The sequence below is a fragment of the Ochotona princeps genome, chromosome 26, assembly GCF_030435755.1.
Source record: "Ochotona princeps isolate mOchPri1 chromosome 26, mOchPri1.hap1, whole genome shotgun sequence".
NCBI classification, from domain to species: Eukaryota; Metazoa; Chordata; class Mammalia; order Lagomorpha; family Ochotonidae; genus Ochotona; species Ochotona princeps.
In genome coordinates this window covers 25,062,590-25,080,285 of record NC_080857.1, presented here as the reverse complement: position 1 = coordinate 25,080,285, position 17,696 = coordinate 25,062,590, and positions in this window count along the sequence as shown.

The following is a 17,696-nucleotide window of genomic DNA, read 5'->3' as shown; positions in this document are numbered from 1 at the left end:
ATTTTCAAATTCTCAGTTCTAACGTCTAGTATGATGTTGATAGTTAATAACCTGCTAAAACAGACATCTCTCGGGATCCCCAGCAAGTCTTGAGGGTGCAGAACGGCTTGGAGATCAAGGAGCTGGAGGACTGCTGATGCAGGATCAAAGTCCTTTTTGCCCTTTAAAAAATTAAACCACATATACACAACAGAATTTCTCAGTTACTATTGCCTAACTGTAGCTGCCATCACGCATATTGATTATAACTTTCAGCCAAAGTGACTGACTTCTCATTCATAGAGAAAAGTTGATACGAGACTGGGTAACTTAGAGGTTTCTAGCACACTCCAGCCCTAGCTGTGTAACAAACTTGCAAAGTGCGTGAATGCAGTTTCTACAGCCAGGCACATCTCTCTGTCTATTCCTAAAGAGGAAAAGTTGAATATTCTCTGGAGATGCAGTCCCCCAGAGCATATTCTTAACTATACATTATAGTATCTTAGCTTACTTCTTTTAAGAAGTATCTAACTGCTAAAATATAGTTATCTTTGAATTAGCTAAATTGATATCAGTTCAAAGTCTTAAGCTACCTAGGGAACTTGGAAATTATCTTAAAGTTGGCATGCCATAAAATGTAATTATTCCTGAAATAAAGTTGTGAAAAATCATGTTTCGATTTGGTTTAACATAAACTTGTATTATGTGAGGATAATGTTATATTTTATCCAGTAACTATAGAAGAAAAGTAAACCTTTGCAGAATAAAATGCATATTTTTATTACATTTAAGTGGGAGAAATCACAGAAGACAAGTGCTTTAGTAAATCAAACACTGAACTAGTCTTTTTTACCAAATATTTACCTTAATTATGTGAACCTAGATTATGTTAGACATTTCTTCTTTTTAGTTTAATATTTTATCAATTTTTTTAAAGATTCATTCAGTTTTATTGTAAAGTTGGATATACAGAGAGGAGGAGAGACAGAGAGGAAGATCTTCTGCCTGATGATTTATTCCCCAAGTGGCTTCGATGGCCGGAGCTGTGCCAATCTGAAGCCAGGAGCCCGGAGTTGCTTCCAGGTCTCTCACCTGGGTGCAGGGTGCCAAAGCCTTGGGGTCAACCTATACTGCTTTCCCAGGCCACAAGCAGGAAGCTGGATGGGAAGTGGAGCTGCCGGGACTAGAACTAGCACCCACATGGGATCCTGGCTAGTGCAAGGCGAGGACTTTAGCTGCTGGGCTACTGTGCTGGGCCCTTATTAATTATTTTTAAGGTGCTTTTTTTTTTTTTGAAAAGACTTATTTGTTTATTTTAAAGATAGAGGTACAGAAAGAAAAAGGAGGAGAGAGAGAGAGAGATCTTCCATCTGCAGGTTCACTCTCCAAATGGCTGCAACAGCAGGAGCAGAGCTGGTCTGAAGCCGGGAACTGGGAGCTTCTCCTAGGTCTCCCATGAGAATGTAGGAAGCCAAGCACCTAGGCCTTTCTCCAATGCTTTCCCCCTGCCTCCAGGCCATTGGCAAGAAGCTGGGTTAGAAGTGGAGCAGCTGGGACTTAAACTGGAACCCACAGGGGATGCGAGCTTTGCAGGTAGTAGACTAGCTCGCTAATCCATGGTGCTAGCCTGGACAAGACATTATCAATTTACATTACAGTGAAAGATTTTTTTAAAGATTTATTTATTTTTATTACAAAGTCAGATATACACAGAGGAGGAGAGACAGAGAGGAAGATCTTCCGTATGATGATTCACTCCTCAAGTGACCGCAACAGCTGGTGCTGCGCCAATCCGAAGCCAGGAACCAGGGTCCTCTTCCAGGTCTCCCACACGGGTGCAGGGTCCCAAAGCTTTGGGGTGTCCTTGACTGCTTTCCCAGGCCACAAGCAGGGAGCTGGATGGGAAGTGGAGCTGCTGGGATTAGAACCAGTTCCCATATGGGGTCCTGGGATGTTCAAGGCGAGGACTGTAGCAGCTAGGCCACGCCGCTGGGCCCTACAGTAAAAGATTTAATAGTGTAACTAAATCAAGAATTCAACAAATAATGGTTAAAAAAAAAGAGACCATAGTCTAACAGGAAAATAGGCAAACATTATAAAGAAAAATAAAATGCAAAACATTTAACTTCACTCATATAAAGCAAACTTGAAGAGACATAAATGATTAAATCCATCATGTTATGTAATTCCTATAAATTTGATTGACAAAAATGGAAGTTTTTTTTTTTTTTTAATTTATTCTTATTGGAAAGGCAGATATACGGAGAAGAAGACAGAGAGGAAGATCTTCCATCCGATGATTCACTCCCCAAGTGAGCTACAACGGGCCGGTGCGCGCCGATCCGATGCCGGGAACCAGGAACCTCTTACGGGTCTCCCACGCCGGTGCAGGGTCCCAAAGCTTTGGGTCATCCTTTTCCTCCTTCCCAGGCCACAAACAGGTAGCTGGATGGGAAGCTGAATATCCGGGACATGAACCGGTGCCCATATGCAATCCTGACACGTGTAAGGCAAAGGTTTAGTTACTAAGCTATGGCGCTGGGCTCCAGACTAGAAGTTTGACATACAGTATCTTAAGCTGCTCCTGGAAGAATTTTTAGTGTTGTACACTCAAAGTGTTAAACCTCAAATCCCCTCATTTTATGAAAGGAATTTTGGATTTATATAAGCACTTATTTATCTGTTTGAGTCAATCAGAATACAACTTCTTCAAAATACTTTTTAATTCATTGGTGAACACTTGCTCAAGGTAGGAAACAACTCCAAATTCACTCAGCACAAGGTCAAGGCGGAGTGCTGACACACAGGTGCAGACACGAAAAGCTCTCGGAGCTTCAGTGCTACAATTTTAGCCTCAGGTTTAGAGATACAAGAGGCACAGAAGCACAAAACCACTGGTTCCCTTATCAAAGAGCTGTTTTCCTTCCTGGTGAGCCCAGCACTCTTTGAGCCCAAAATAGACAAATCCACAAACGAAACTCACCAACCAGATTTTCTGTTATCCTTTTCTTTACCGGAAAGTGGATGAAGCACTTTTATTCCTCCTTTGGCAGAGGTCAAGAAATGATGAGAGCACAAACCCAAATGCACGAACACTGCTGCCATCTCTGGGCAGTGACAACATCTCAGCCACAACCAAAGAAACGAATGAACAAGCAGGTGAACCCTCACCCAACTGCTGCAGAGGAAGAACATTCTAGAGAAACAGTCAACCAACTTCTCTTGGTACTTCAGGTTCACTTTGGAGAATCGAGAGTTCGCGTAGCTAGGCTTCTGCGTCTCCCTTGTTCTGTCTGGTACATTGGTGGACACACTGATGGAAGATTACCCAAACTGAGAAGCAACAGATTTTTTTGAACTAGTCAACAGGACTCTCACAGAAATATAATATGAATGCATGTCAGTAGGTTTCTTTAACTCAATAAGGGAATTGGTAAGATATTCTATATCGTGTTCAAAAGCGACCCTAAAGAGTGGCTGCAGATTGGCACATGGAGGGTGGTGAACATCTTTTCTGTCTACCTGACTTAGGGTCATTAGTGTGAATTCCTCTAACATAGGATAGATCAACAAGAGAAAAGCAATCAAATGTAATTCAGTATGGAGCTTCTGTGTGTGTGTGTGTGTGTGTGTGATACAGAGAGAGAACAACTTAAAAAACACATCTATTTTTATCAGAAACGGAGATCTAGAGACAGAAAGATCTTCCATCTGCTGGTTCATTCCCCAAGTGGCTGCAATGGCCAGAGATGAGCCAATCCGAAGCCAGGAGCCAGGAGCCAGGAGATTCTTCTGGGTCTCCCATGCAGGTGCAGGGTCCCAAAACTTTGGACTGTTCTCTATTGCTTTCCCAGGTCACAAGCAGGGAGCTGGAATGGAAGTGGAGCAGCCAGGACACAGATCAGGCCCATAAAGGATCCCAGCACTCACACGGGAGGATAAGCCAATCAAGCTATTGTGCCAGGCCTGACGAAACAACTTTTATAAAGAAATAAAGACCTTAAGAAATAGCTAGACCTGAGCATTTTTATGCTAAATTTGATGAAGACTACAAAGTCGTAGAAGAAAATGATAGGACAAAGGGTTGAATGAACTGAGGCAAACTTGGAAAGGTGTTTGTTGGAATTTCTTTCCGTGGGGTCGTTGTAATCAGAGATGTAAATGCGCCTTTCTCTCGGTGTAGTGAGAGCAGCTTTCAACTCCTGCACTTGCTGTCCTGCAAACTCCTTTGGCTGAAAATGCCCAATATGCCAAGGTACCATATTTTGGAGTACCTTGTCATGAACTCTACTGGACGTGTACATTTATTTATAAATAAATGTAAAATCTGTTTTTCTATAGTGAGAGGAGGAAAGGAAATCAGTGGTTTCTCTGCTTGACAAGGTATATTTTCCTGTTTATGGGTCAGAATGATTTGCGTTGTTCTCGGCTATCTACAATTTACAGCCTTGTAAAGTAGCTGGCTGACTATGAACACAGCCAACCTCTTAGATCAGAGAACTTGAGTGGGTGTTCATTAGACAACATATAGATTTCCACTGAAGATATAGTGCACCTATTTTTGAGAGGTCCATTTTAAAGTTTTTCGCAAATATAGCTTGAGAGTAAAAACATGTCTCAAGTACTTTATAAGTTCTTACAGCAGAATGGCTGCATTATTTGGGGCCCTAGGTGTAGCTTGCCATCTTGGATGTGATGTTGGTGGAACTGGGCCTCCCAACATGAGGGCTCCTAGGCCCTCTGAAAGGGAAGTTTTGGGAAAAATTTTCCTGGCTATGCCCCCACAATATTCACAAACTAAGTAAATAAACAATAGCATGTATCCTGGCATGTAAACAAGGAAATAAATTGAGCTAGTAAAAGAGTACAGTGCTTAAGGAACATAATTTTCTGGGGATTACTGACTGACAACCATACCCTTACCTATTGGTTTATGTTAGATTCTCTATTTTTAAAGAGGTTTATATATTTATTTGAAAGGTGGAGTTGAAGAAAGAGAGATCTTCCATCTGCTGGTTCACTCCCCAAATGGCCTCATACGGCCTTAATGGCAGAGTTTGGGCCAGACTGAATCCAGCAGTCAGGAGCTTCATCCAGGTCTCCTACATGGGTATAGGGGTTCAAGCATTCGACTAGCTTGTGTTGATCTTCCGGGAGTTTTAGCAGGGAGCTGGATCAAATGTGGAGCAGTTGAAACTTGTTTTCTCCTGCCGTTATCTCCATCATTACTGCAATTATTCTGTCTATGGTCTTATTGTCTGTCTTAAGTTATTGTCTGCCTTTAGTATTGTCATTCTTGAAGTTACTGTCTTTTTTTATTGACCTATTTTAAATTGTAAAAACATACACATGAATAATGAATAATCAGTGACCAAATGGAGCAATTGGAGCAAAAATAAATGGTAGAACTAGATTATAACAAATAGAAGGAAACAAGTATTCATGAGTCCATATTGATGTAAATAAATGCTTGAATAATCAACGGAGGCAAAGAGACAACTTCTTACGGAATAATGTCCCACAGGATGCAGGATTGCATTGTTAGGTGTGCAAAGAGACAAATGCTCCTGACCCACTCTTAAAGTGGTTTCACCCTTGCCTTCACCCCGCAGAGCCTGACAGCATGCATCATCACATGGGAAAGGAGGGTTACAGATGTGATTAAGGGTTTTAGATGGAAAAATCATTCTGAATTATTTCAGTGGGTCCAAGTTAATTACAAGGGTCTCAGAATTCAAGTGGCAACTATAGAAAATTCCTAAGCATTTAGACATTATGTACTCAAATCAATGGATGAAGGCAATGGTGTCTGGTGTCATAGTAATGGCACTGTTCTGGTATGCCCACTTTCTGTGTTGGAGTTCTGGGGTTCCAATCCCAGCTATGCTCTCCATTCCAGCTTCCTGTTACTGTGTACCCTGGAAGTCAGAAGACTGGAGTTCAAATGGTTGGATCCCTACCCAACCCCCAACCTTGGGAGACCCAGGATAGCTTTTCTCTCTTGTTTTGACCTGGCCCAGCCCTAACTGCAGTGGACATTGGGAGAGTGAACCAGCAAATGGAAGACTTCTAATTGTCTGGCTCTCTGCTTTTCAAATAGATATTTTAAAACATACCAACCAATTCTAAAAGGAAGAGACAAAAAGAAAGAACATAGAACAAAATGGGTGAAGTATTAAGATAGTAAAATGGTAGATTTAAATCAAAGACATAGCTTCAAGTGGAAAAACAAGATGCTGAACTCCACAACATTTTTTTAAATATGGAGAGACACAGAGAGATCTTCCATCTGCTGATTTGCTGCTCAAATGACTGCAGTGGCTGAAGCTGGTCCAGGCCAAAGCTAGACGCCTAGAATTCCATTTGAATCTCCATGTGGTTTTGGGGGCCCAAGCAAGCACTTGGGCCATCTTGCACTGCTTTGCCTGTCTCAATAGCAGAAAGCTGGATCAGAAATGGAGTAGTGGGAACTTGAGCAGGCATTCCTACATTGGTTGCCATCGTTGTAAGTGGCAGTTTAATGTGTTGCACCATGACACTGGCCCCACTTCTACATCTTCCATCCAAAAAAGTTTCATGCGCCAGTTAGTTCTGTGAATTCCCTGGAGGGATGTACAATATGTGATGGGCATGTCAGATGATAGGAAGCCTCCTCTTTCATTATTGACTTCTGTTTGAAATTTTGATCAGGTGAACATGCCACCTTTCTAATTTTCGAAGTGCTAATTAAAATAAACATTTACAGAATGAATGCATTGGATATAAAAATTCATAGAATAGACTTATCTTTTTGGTTGAAATTTCTATTTTCTTGCCTCTTTCTCCTCCCATCCTGTCTTCTTTTAACACTTGAAATTAAAGTGACTTGCTGTAAATATTGCAAATGAAAAAATTACTCATTGTGTACAACCCTTTGTCTGGGCTGGAGAGTACCTTCTGGCTCTGAAACAAGAGATGATCAGAAAGGCTGACCTCGTGGAATGCGCTACCAAGACCTAGGTAAGTGAGGATGAAACCAGAACTCTGCTTATCTCAGCCTTGGCGAGCCCGGAGTCCCTCACTGCCCAATGTGCATTCTCCGCGTAATGGGAAATCCTGAACGTCTAGTTTAACTTTAAGAACCTAGAGGGATAGGCTGTCTATTAATGAGCCTAGAAAAGCAGTGGAAGTTGGTCTTTGGACCCCTGCATCCACATAGGGTACCCTCATGGAGTCCCAGGCTTCAAGCTTTGGTCCTGCTAAGCTCTTGCCATTGCAACCCTTCCTAACGTGAACCAGTAAGAACAAGATCTCTTTCTGTGTATCCATCTCTCTCTGTCATTTCATCTGTTTCTCTGTAGCTCTGCCTTTCAAATAAGTACATAAATACAGATTTTTTAGAGGTTATTGGAGATTGGAGTATTCCATATCAAAGTGCCTGGATTCAATGACCCAAGGCTCTGTTCCAAATTCCATCTTTCGATAGCAGGGATGACTCAAATAGTTGGTTCCTGCTACTCAACATGGAAAACCTGAATTTTGTTACTGACACCTGCTTGTGGCCCAGCCTAGTCCCAGCCATGGAAGGAATTTGGTGTGTGAATAGGGGGTTGGGAGGTCTCTCTTCCTTTGTTAAATAAATAAATAAAATCTGTAGGAGAGAAGTTAGCAGAGAAGGCAAGCCAGCAGCTGCTAGTCTCGTGTGTACTTTGCTGGTTTCCTCTGGGCCTCTCCTGGTTGCCCACAGCAGCCATGGTTGGATGCCCATGCTAGGTGGTTCCTGGCTCTAGGAGCATTGTCCACCACAAGTGAAAATATGCAAGGATAGATCTGTATTCGAGCAATGGGGAGAGAGAAGAAATGAAGGCTTTGCAAACAGATACTGGGGAACATTTTGGACAGCCTCAAGAATGCTTTTTGGTAGCTGGTCCCTGGAGTGTCTGTGTAGCAGCTGCCTCACCAAGGGGGCATCTCAGAGAAAACAGGTCAGCAGGGAGTGGCTTTTTAGATGCTGTCTCTTTGTCTCCATAGGGAATTGGTTTAATAGTTCGCCATAAACACCTGCATCTGCAGATATCTAAGTCATTCATATATTTGCACTATACAGTAGTGTAATCACCTACAACCTATACACACCCTCCCATACACTTTATGTCATCTATAGATTACTTACAATACCTAACACAACATGATTATGTCATCGCCGATTACTTATAATACCTAATGTAAACATTGCTTAGATCGTCATTATATTTTATTGTTAAAGGACTCGTGACAAGAAAAAAAGCCTGCACATGTTCAATTCAAATGCATTCTTTCCTCCAGCATTTTCTGTCTGTGGTTCGATGACTCTGAGGAGGAAGGAGCCCTGTGTAAGGTAGGCTGTGAACCTGGAATTCTTCTGGTCTCTGTTGACCTTGGAGGCAAAACCTCAATGTACGTATATATGAGTTTTTTTTCTGTCAACAAGCTTTTATTGAATGTGTACTATAAGTCAGACATCACGGGCTTTGATATATCTATGTTTTGGGGAGAAGAGGAGAGGAAAGCGTGTTGGAGAGGAGTTTTATGACTTCAGCTTCCCTGGCAGGCAATCTCATACTAAATCAAGGGAAGTGATCGGGCAGTAAGACAATGAGGAGTCTCAGAGTTAAACACATCTATTTCTCATCCACGACATTAGTTGCTGGAAACCAGGAACTGGTATGTCATGGCCCATGGACAGGTCTGATTCACAAACAAATCCAACACATGATCAAATCTCTCCCTGTTTCTTTTTACAAATAAAGTTTTATTGAAATACAGTCATATTAACTTACTCACATAATGTCTGTGGTTTCTTTCATGCTAAAGCTACAGATTTGAACAGTTGAAGCAACTACCTTATGGCTCTCAGAGCCTAAATATTTATCCTCTGGTCATTTACAGAAGGTTCGCTGATTCCTGTTATGAATTAACACAGCATAAGAACTGGTTCAATGTGTGATCTAAAACTAAAATTTTTCTTAGTAAGGATTGGCAAATAGGAGAAATTTTGGGCCATGCAGATTGTTTGGTCATTTGGGGATTGAACACCCACATTCTTTAATGTGTAATGTTTCTGGGACAGCCAGTACTTTATAGCTGTGCACACAGGCAGAATGGTGCCACTCAGCAGTGAGAAAAGGCATAACAGGTTCCCTCTGCACCTGCTTCTCTTGGCAAGTGGAGAGAGGTCAATATGAAGGAGGCTGGATAAGTACATCCTATGGCTGTCGCAGTTGAAAACATCTGATGTGGTGGGTACCTTGCTATAAAGGTGATTGTAAAACAAAACCAAGGGTAGAAAAAAAAAATCAGAAACGGATGAGATGAAGATTCACAATGCTAAGCTGTTTATGTCAATTAAAAATGCAGGCATACAAATCACTCATTTGCATCTTCTTATGCCACTCATAAACAAAAAGATATGCAGTCATCCATCTCTACCAATGGGGTCTGCATCTGTGGTCTAAACAAACTGTGGGTTGAAAATATTTGGGGAAAATTACATCTGCACCAAACACAATTTTTTTTTTCTTGTCATTATCCCCTAGACAATACAGAATAGCAACTGTTTACATTGATTAGGTATTAGAAGTAATCCAAAGCATAAGGGATGATGTGCATGGATTGCATGCAAATACTATACCACTCTTTCTAAAAGACCTGATTGGAGGCCTGGCAGGGGGTCCTGGGACCAATTTCTGCCAGGATGACTGTGTATCAAACACACTGTAATTGCTTGAAGTCAGGACAAAGGAAGTGACTTCTGGAATAAGAATGAATGAATCAATCAGACCATTGAGAAACTTCATGTGGAAAGATGATGCTACTGTCCCCCAGATGCCCTTGTACTAAAAGCGTGGCACTGAGGGTGATGCTGTTGAAATATGGAACCTACAGGAGATGGGTCTGGAGGAAGGTCTTTAGGTCACTGGGGGGGGGGTGTGTGCCCTAAAACACTTGGTCTCAGAAGAGGATTGTCACTTTGTGGTCCTTGATTCTTAGGTGCTGAGGGCTGAATTAGGGACAGGAGGGAGGGAAGAAGGAAAGGAGGGAATGAGGCAGGAAGGTAGAAGATACAATGCCTATCCTGATTCCAGTATAGCTCTGAAAAGTCACTGGTCTGTGACCTAGGAACCTACGGAGACTCGGATTCAGAACCTTACTGGGGAAGGCAGTGGTGACTCTGAGGGCGGTGGTGTGTGTGTGTGTGTGTGTGTGTGTGTGTGTGACACTCTTTGAATAGAGGGTAAGACCCAGGAAAGTCAATGCCAAGGGGAGTCTAGTTCAATGTTAAGGAGGAGAGGAGAGCTCTGGGAAAGTTGCTGTTGACATTCCAGTTGGGACTCCCAGCACAGCCAAGGGTCTGTGGCTTGGGATGAGGCTAGGGAGGGGTGTGTGTAAGGGGGAGCTTCAGCTCTTTGGGTCTTACATTTAGCCTCATCTTGAGGTTGGGTCCTGGGTAAGACACTGAATTCCAGCTAGGACTGAGTGCAAGTTTTGAGCAACAGAAGATTGGAGGACTTCAAAGGCTGTTTCAGGTTTTGTTTGTTTTTGTTTGTTTGTTTGTTTTGCCAAGTGCATGGCAAATCATCCTTCTACATGTAATTTTCACAACCTGGGAACACAATGCCTGTTCTGGCTCTCTTAACATTGTCTTGACTATCAAGTGAGACAGCACATATGAACTAATGTTCTCCATATGTTAGTTATTGATATATCTTTTTGGGAAATAATTGCTTCTTTCTGTCTGAGAGAATATATTATCACTTTTATTTTGCTTTTGGTTATTTTCTTCAAAAGAAAAATGTGTGATTTATATATAATTTCACCCTTAAGTCTCAAAACACTAAATAAAAAATTAAGTCCACCCTTTCCCACGGTCTTCAAACATTTCTGACCTATCTCAGGACTGCCCCGTTCATAGCCAAGCTCTGCAGTTTGCCCTGGCTACTGATACCAGAGTGTCACATCATAATATATCAGCCTCAGGAAACCAGACAAGTGTAGATTTTTTAGAAAAAAAAATCAACAGCCAGTGGACTTCACCTATCAGGAAACCACATTATATACACTATATTCATCTGATTTGCAACATTACATTCCCAGGGATACACAATGATGTGTTCTATTTTTTAAAATAAGTTTTATATCACTGATACCTTGTTTGTCTTCCTAGTAAAGCATCAAATAATCGTCTATCAGATGACCATGCCATGGTTTGTTTGATCTTTTCTGTGTTTATTTATAATAGTTTTACTGTAAGTATCATTTTCATGAATAGTCTATATACTCTTTAATAGCATTGCTGGTTACTTTCCAGGTTAGATTCATGAAATTAGAATTAGTGGAACACAGAGCATTAACACTTTTAAATCTCTTGCTACATAGTACCTGTCTTACACTCATCAACACTGACTTTCATGTTTCAAGTTAACGTTTTTATTTACTGTATTGCGGAGGAATTTGCTGATTCCCTCCCCAGTGCCCAAAGGGACCTTTTCCAGGAGCAGGTCCTTGTTGATTGTTGACATAAAGCTGGGAGCAGCAGCGGATTCAGGTGTGCTGTGCTTGGGGCGAGGTTATCCCAAACACAATCTTAACCATTGCTATAGTTTAGTAGCATTTCTCTCCCCCAAACTCTGATGTCTTAGTTAATGATCACTAGATGAAGGGTGGAGGTTTAGGTACCTGAGGAGAATTGACTGTTTGAGTTGAAGTCCCACAACCTCTGCCTTAGTTTGCTGGATCACCATGAGATTGTTCTGCTGCCTCTGCCAGAGGCCAGGTTATGGAGTTGCCCAATTCTGACTTTCAGCCTCCAAACTGTAAGCCAAAAGAACTGTTTTCTTTCCCCTAAAGCCTCCCTTCGGGTGCTTGAGCTACAATAACCAGGATGGGACTGTTACAGCCATGCTGCACCAAATGCGTACCCCCAGGGAGTAATCTATTCCCACTTGCTAATCAGCCATATCAAACCACAGAAGCATAAATAAGATTCAGTGATGATGCTGCTTCCATGTGTCAACACATGTATTTACTGCTTAATTTGGCTGTGCATTATGAAAAAGCAAAGCTCCTACAACCCATGTTCTTCTGGAAAATGTTGCTTGCAAGCAGCAACTTGTGTACATACCGTGATTCTAGAACAATCTAGGCTTCCTCAGGTCAGGGAAGCCCTTTCCATGATGAAAATTTCTCCCAGGTATACCTCTTGGATTTTTGGCTCCATATATTGTCAGCCCTGATGTATGCTATGCAAATGATGGAGCTGAGCGCTCCATGTATAATACTTGTGGAAGGCGTGGGTGTAGAAAGAATTGTCTCTGCAGTCAGTAGTAGGTGGTGAGTGATGTGGCAGGAGCTGTGTGATTCCACCAAAACATGCAGGAGAAAGAAGAAAAAAAAAAAAAACAGTGCATAGAATGGAGCAAAGAACTAGTAACCGGGTGGGGACTGTGTTTACCAGGGCTGGAACTGTAATTTACTTTTCAACAAAATCCATCCTGTCGTAAAAGACATATGGTTTCTTCACTGTTGAGGTTTGGTGGAGGAGAGAGGCAGGAGTGAATTGGGGAGAAGCAAGACCAAACAGAAGCCTTCTGCAGAGCAGGATAAAGAAGCTGTACGCACAACCCAGGGCTCCGAGATTCCAGCTCCTGAAACCTCCAGCTCACATGCAGTCTCTTACTGGATCTGGGTGGGTTCCATCTAAAAGGCATCTGATATTTCCCTTCTCATCTGAGGTATTTTTACAAAAGCTTAAGGACAATACACACTGAGAAAATTAAAAGCAATGCACAGGTTTCAAAAATGTTATTGCCCCATAAACATTTGTATTTCAAAAAATTCTCTTTTTCTCCTAAAAGTTTAGGAAGTATTTTCATTTGCTTGGCTCTGAGTCATCAGCAGTTCAGCCCGATAGCATCTTTTTCTTTTCTTTTTTTTTTTTTTTTGGCCAGTCAAACCAGGAATTAAATACCCAATAGGGTTGTTTTTACTAAAGAGTTACAATGTTTAGGAAAAGAAACACGCTTCAGTTTAGGGGCCAGTGATTAAATCCCTTGCAGTTAGCCGTTCCTGAAAAGAGCTTCTTCATAACTCGCACCTCTGTGGCTTCCCTCTGGCAGCTCCTACAGCTGTTTGCATCAAATCTGGATGGATAGAGCCAGCCTCTGTAGGGTTTGGCTGGCAAATATTACAGAATAGCTGCTTTGGAGTCACCACTAGAAGGAGGCTAAAGCAGGAAAGAAAAGGCATAAACTAACAATTACAGGCTGAGAGAAACACTCCAATTAACTTCCTGTTTTAACTGAAGTGGAAAGCTTGTACTCCCCTAGCTGCACCGTGGTAAGCTGTTCTGGTGTTTTAGCTCTCCGCTCTCACCCCAAACCCACCCTTTCACACTGCATTTTCTTTATGCCAGAGCTGAGATGCTGCTGAGACCTTGCCTGCCTAGGCAGATGGTATTCCATTGATTCACTCCTAGGAGGTGCTACACAAACACCGCCACACTAGGAAGAAGGGACTTACTCCTTCCTATTGACTTGCTGCTGGTTTCTCTCTCCTGTCAGGGTCATGCCAGTTCCTGCTTTCTATAGTTGCTATCTCTGAGATACCACGGAATTCTCTTGCTGTGCTCTCGGGTACCCAGATAACAACAGTTCTTCATGTTATGTGCGTTGGCAAAAAAAATGGTTGGTGTGAGGAGATGGAGCAGTGGATGGCAACTCCGGATACACACGGAAGCAATGGCAGTCCCTTGGTGTCTGCAGAGGACATCTGGTGCCATGGCAGAGGAAGAAGAACAGAACAAATGGATATCTACCCTAGCCAAATGATGACAGGCAAATGAAAGGGTTTCCTTATCCTTCATTCCATGGGATCGACAGTATTTCAGAACTATCAAAACAGCTTGGGCAGAACTCTTGGAGCATGCACCACATCAGGACCCTGGGTTGATATAGGGGACCGTTCCCCATCCCCAGGTGCTGGGGTGGTTGGGAGGCTGGGTATGGCCCCCTCCCTTCTCTTCCCCCTCTCCCCAGAAACAGGAAGAAGAAATGGGAAGATTGGAAACAATGATCACACCCACTTTCCCCTAATCCTCAATCCTTCTCACCTTAATCAACAATGTAAACATCATTAAAAATAAAAATTAAAAAAAAGGTTGGTGTGATTGCTGACCCCTCAGCTGACCCTGACGTATCTGTGAGCCTCAGGACGTCTTTTCACCCACAGTCAGGCAAATGTCTGGGGATGCAGGGAGGGTCTCCTTTTTTAAGGTATTCTGGCTTGTCTGCGGATCATTCTCTTGTCCTCCTAGGAGCGCAGTGCGAAACTAGGCTTTGAGGATCCAATCATGATAAGACAGAATCACTGCCCCATCGAGTGGCTTATAGAAGATGATGGCTCTCTTAGTCTGTTTTGGGCTGCTGTAACAGAATACCGCAAACTGTATAATATATGAAGAATAAAAATTGTTGTTACAGAGTTCTGGAGGTTGGCTCTTTAATTCTAAGATGCTCATTGCATCAGTGTACCATCGTGGCTTCAGTGTGTCCTCAAGGCAGGGAAGCAGAAGAGAGCAAGGTCATTCCCAGGAAGGCTTTGATCCATTCATTCATGTGGCACCCTCAGACCTGGGAAGCAGGGATGGTTCAATACATTCAAGTCCATGAAAAACATAGACGACAGAAAACTCATGATTGCATCAATACATGCAGAGACAGCATTTGATAAAATACAATGTCTTTCCACACACATACACACACACACACACACACACACACACACACTTAAAGAAATTGGGTATAGAAAGAGCATTCCTCAACACAATTAAGGCAACATAGGACAAACCCGCTGCCAGCATCATATTGTCTGGGGAAAAGCTGAACGCATTTCCACCAAGAGCTGAAGCCAGACAAGGCTGTGTGCTGTCACCATCTATTTGGTATAGTTCTGGAATTTTAGCCAGAGTTATTGGGCAAACAAAATAAATCAAAGGGGGGTACAAATTGGGAAGGAGAAAGTCGGATTATGCCTGTGAGATGACAAACACCAAGAACGTTTGGAACTCATAAAAGAGTTTGGCAAAGTTGAAGAATATGAAATTAAAATGCAAAAAAATCAGTATGCTTTGTTTAAACAGCAATGCCATAGCTGAGAAAGAACTTACGACAGCAGTCCCATCCACAATGGCTATAAAAAACTTAAATACCTTGAAATAAATTTAAGCAAGGATGAAAAGAAAGTCCCTGCACTGAAAATTCTAAGACGTAAAAGAAGAAAATGGAAGCAAATAAACAAAAAAAATTTTTTTTTAATTTTCCATGTTCATGAATTGGAAGAATTAATATCAAAATGTCCTTACTACCCAAAGAAATGTGTAGATTAAATGCCATGCCAATCAAAATACCAAGGACACACTTCTCAGAGCCAGAAAAAAATGCTAAAATTCATATGGAAACACAAGAGTCCCTGAATAGCTAAAACAATCTTAAGCAACGAAAACAAAGCTGGACTCATCACAATACAAAATTTTAAGAAAGATATATTAGGCAGTTGCAATCAAAACAGGCTAATACTGGCACAAAAACAGACATGAAGCAAATGGAATGAAATAGAAACTCCAGAAATTAGTCCATGCATCTATAATCAACTAATCTTTGATAAATGACCAGAAACCAAACCCTAGACAAAGGATATTCTCCTCAACAAGTTGTGTTGGGCAAAAAATCTATGCCTGTAGCAGTTTGAAACAGGATCTTCATTTAATTTTTTTGTCTTATTTTTAACATTGTTTATGTAGTTGAGAGGGATGCATGACCATACGGATATCTGATTAGGGTGCGGAGGGTCTAGGTATGGACGAAGGTGGGTGGGACGAGTGTCCCAGGGAAGGAAAGGGAGGGGGCCATTTCATGCTGTCAAACTACATCAGCACCTGGGCATGGGGAGATAGTCAGTTGATGATGCCATAGTTGGGGTAACCTCCAATAACCCCCACTGGGCCTGCCCCTAGCACCAGCTATGAAATGTGCTGGCATGTGCTACAGCTCAGTCTACTCTCTCCCTCATCCTATCTGGCTCTCATGCACACCCATGAGTGTTGCAGCTTAGCCCAGCCTGACCAGCCCCCAGACCTAGCCCACATGCATGCTGATGGTTGCTGATACCTAGCTCAGCCTGGTCCACCACCAGCTCTGGCTCTTGTGCTCACCAATGGGAGCTGCAACCTATAGAGTAGTACTCACAGCTTCCCTTCCAGGCAAGTTCCAAGCCTAGGTCTTGTGTTTGCCAGGGGAGACTGTGGTCCAGCCTGACATGACTTGCACCCAGTCCCAACACTTGCTAGCTGGTGCTGTGGCCTAGCCTGGCCAGCCCACACCCATTCTGGCTCTCATGCATGCCATTGGGTGCAGCAGCCCAGCTCAGCCTGCACTTCTCCCCCCAGCTCTAGTTGTAGCTCTCGTGTTCACCACTGGAAACAGTGGCCCATCAAGGGAATCCTGAAGTACCAGATCTGCTCCCAGTATCAGGTATGCATGCCAGTGGGTGCTGTGGCCCAGTCTGAGATGGCCTGCCTCCAGTCTTGGCATTCACTGACAGGTGGTATAGCCTGGTTTAGCTTGGTCACCCCTTATCCCAGCTTTTGCTGGCAGGTGCAACAGCTTAGTCCAGCCTGGCCCACCAGCAGCCTTCATGTGAACTGGTAGGTATTGTGGTCCAGTCTGGCCTGGCCTGCACTGCATCTTGGCTTTTGGTCATGCCAGTGTGTCCTGTGGACTCATCCTGCCTGGCTTGCTCCCTGATCCACCTTACACATATGGAGACAAGTGCTGCAGTGCAGCCTGGCCTGGCTTGCCCCTAGTTCTGTCTGTTTGCTCACAAAGGGAGCTGCAATCATGCAGGGTAGCTCCTCAAAGTCCCCTACAAGGCCTGCTTCCAGCCTCAGATCTTGCATATGTAGGTGGGTGTTCCAGCCTGACATGGCTAGCCCCAAGCCTTGGCACTCACAAGTGGGTACTGCAGCCTGGCTCAGCTGGCCTGCACTGATTGTGGCTCTCATGGGTGGATGCTACAGCCTAGCCCAGTCTAGCTCACACCCCAACCTGCCTCTCATGTGAACTGTTGGGTGCCATGGCCTAACCCGGCCTGTGCCACACTTGTTCTGGCTCTCATGAGCTCCAGCAGGTGCTAAGATCCCTATCTTACACCTCATACAAAAAATTAACTGGAAATGGGTAAAGGATCTAAACCTATGACCTAATACCAACCAATTACTAGAGGAAGACATAGGGGAAACTCTGCAAGACACAGGCAAAGGCTTCTTGGATAAGATGCTATAAGTATAGGCAATAAAACAAAAACAGACAAATAGGTTTACATCAAGTTAAGAACTCCTTCATTGTGAAGGAAATGCTTAACAAAATGAAGAGGCATCCTGTTAGCTAATAGGATGGGAGAAAATATTTGTGAATTATGCAACTGATAAAGGATTAATATCCAGGATCAATGAAGAACTCAAGTAACTCACCAACACAAAACAAACAATCCAGCTAACAAATGAGAAAAGGACATGAACAGGCGTTTTTGAAAGAATGAAATACAAATGGCCAACAGACACATGGAAAGATGCTCTGGATCACTAGCCATCAGGGAAATACAGAGAGAAACAAGGAAGTTTCTCCTCACCCCAGTGAGGAAAGCTG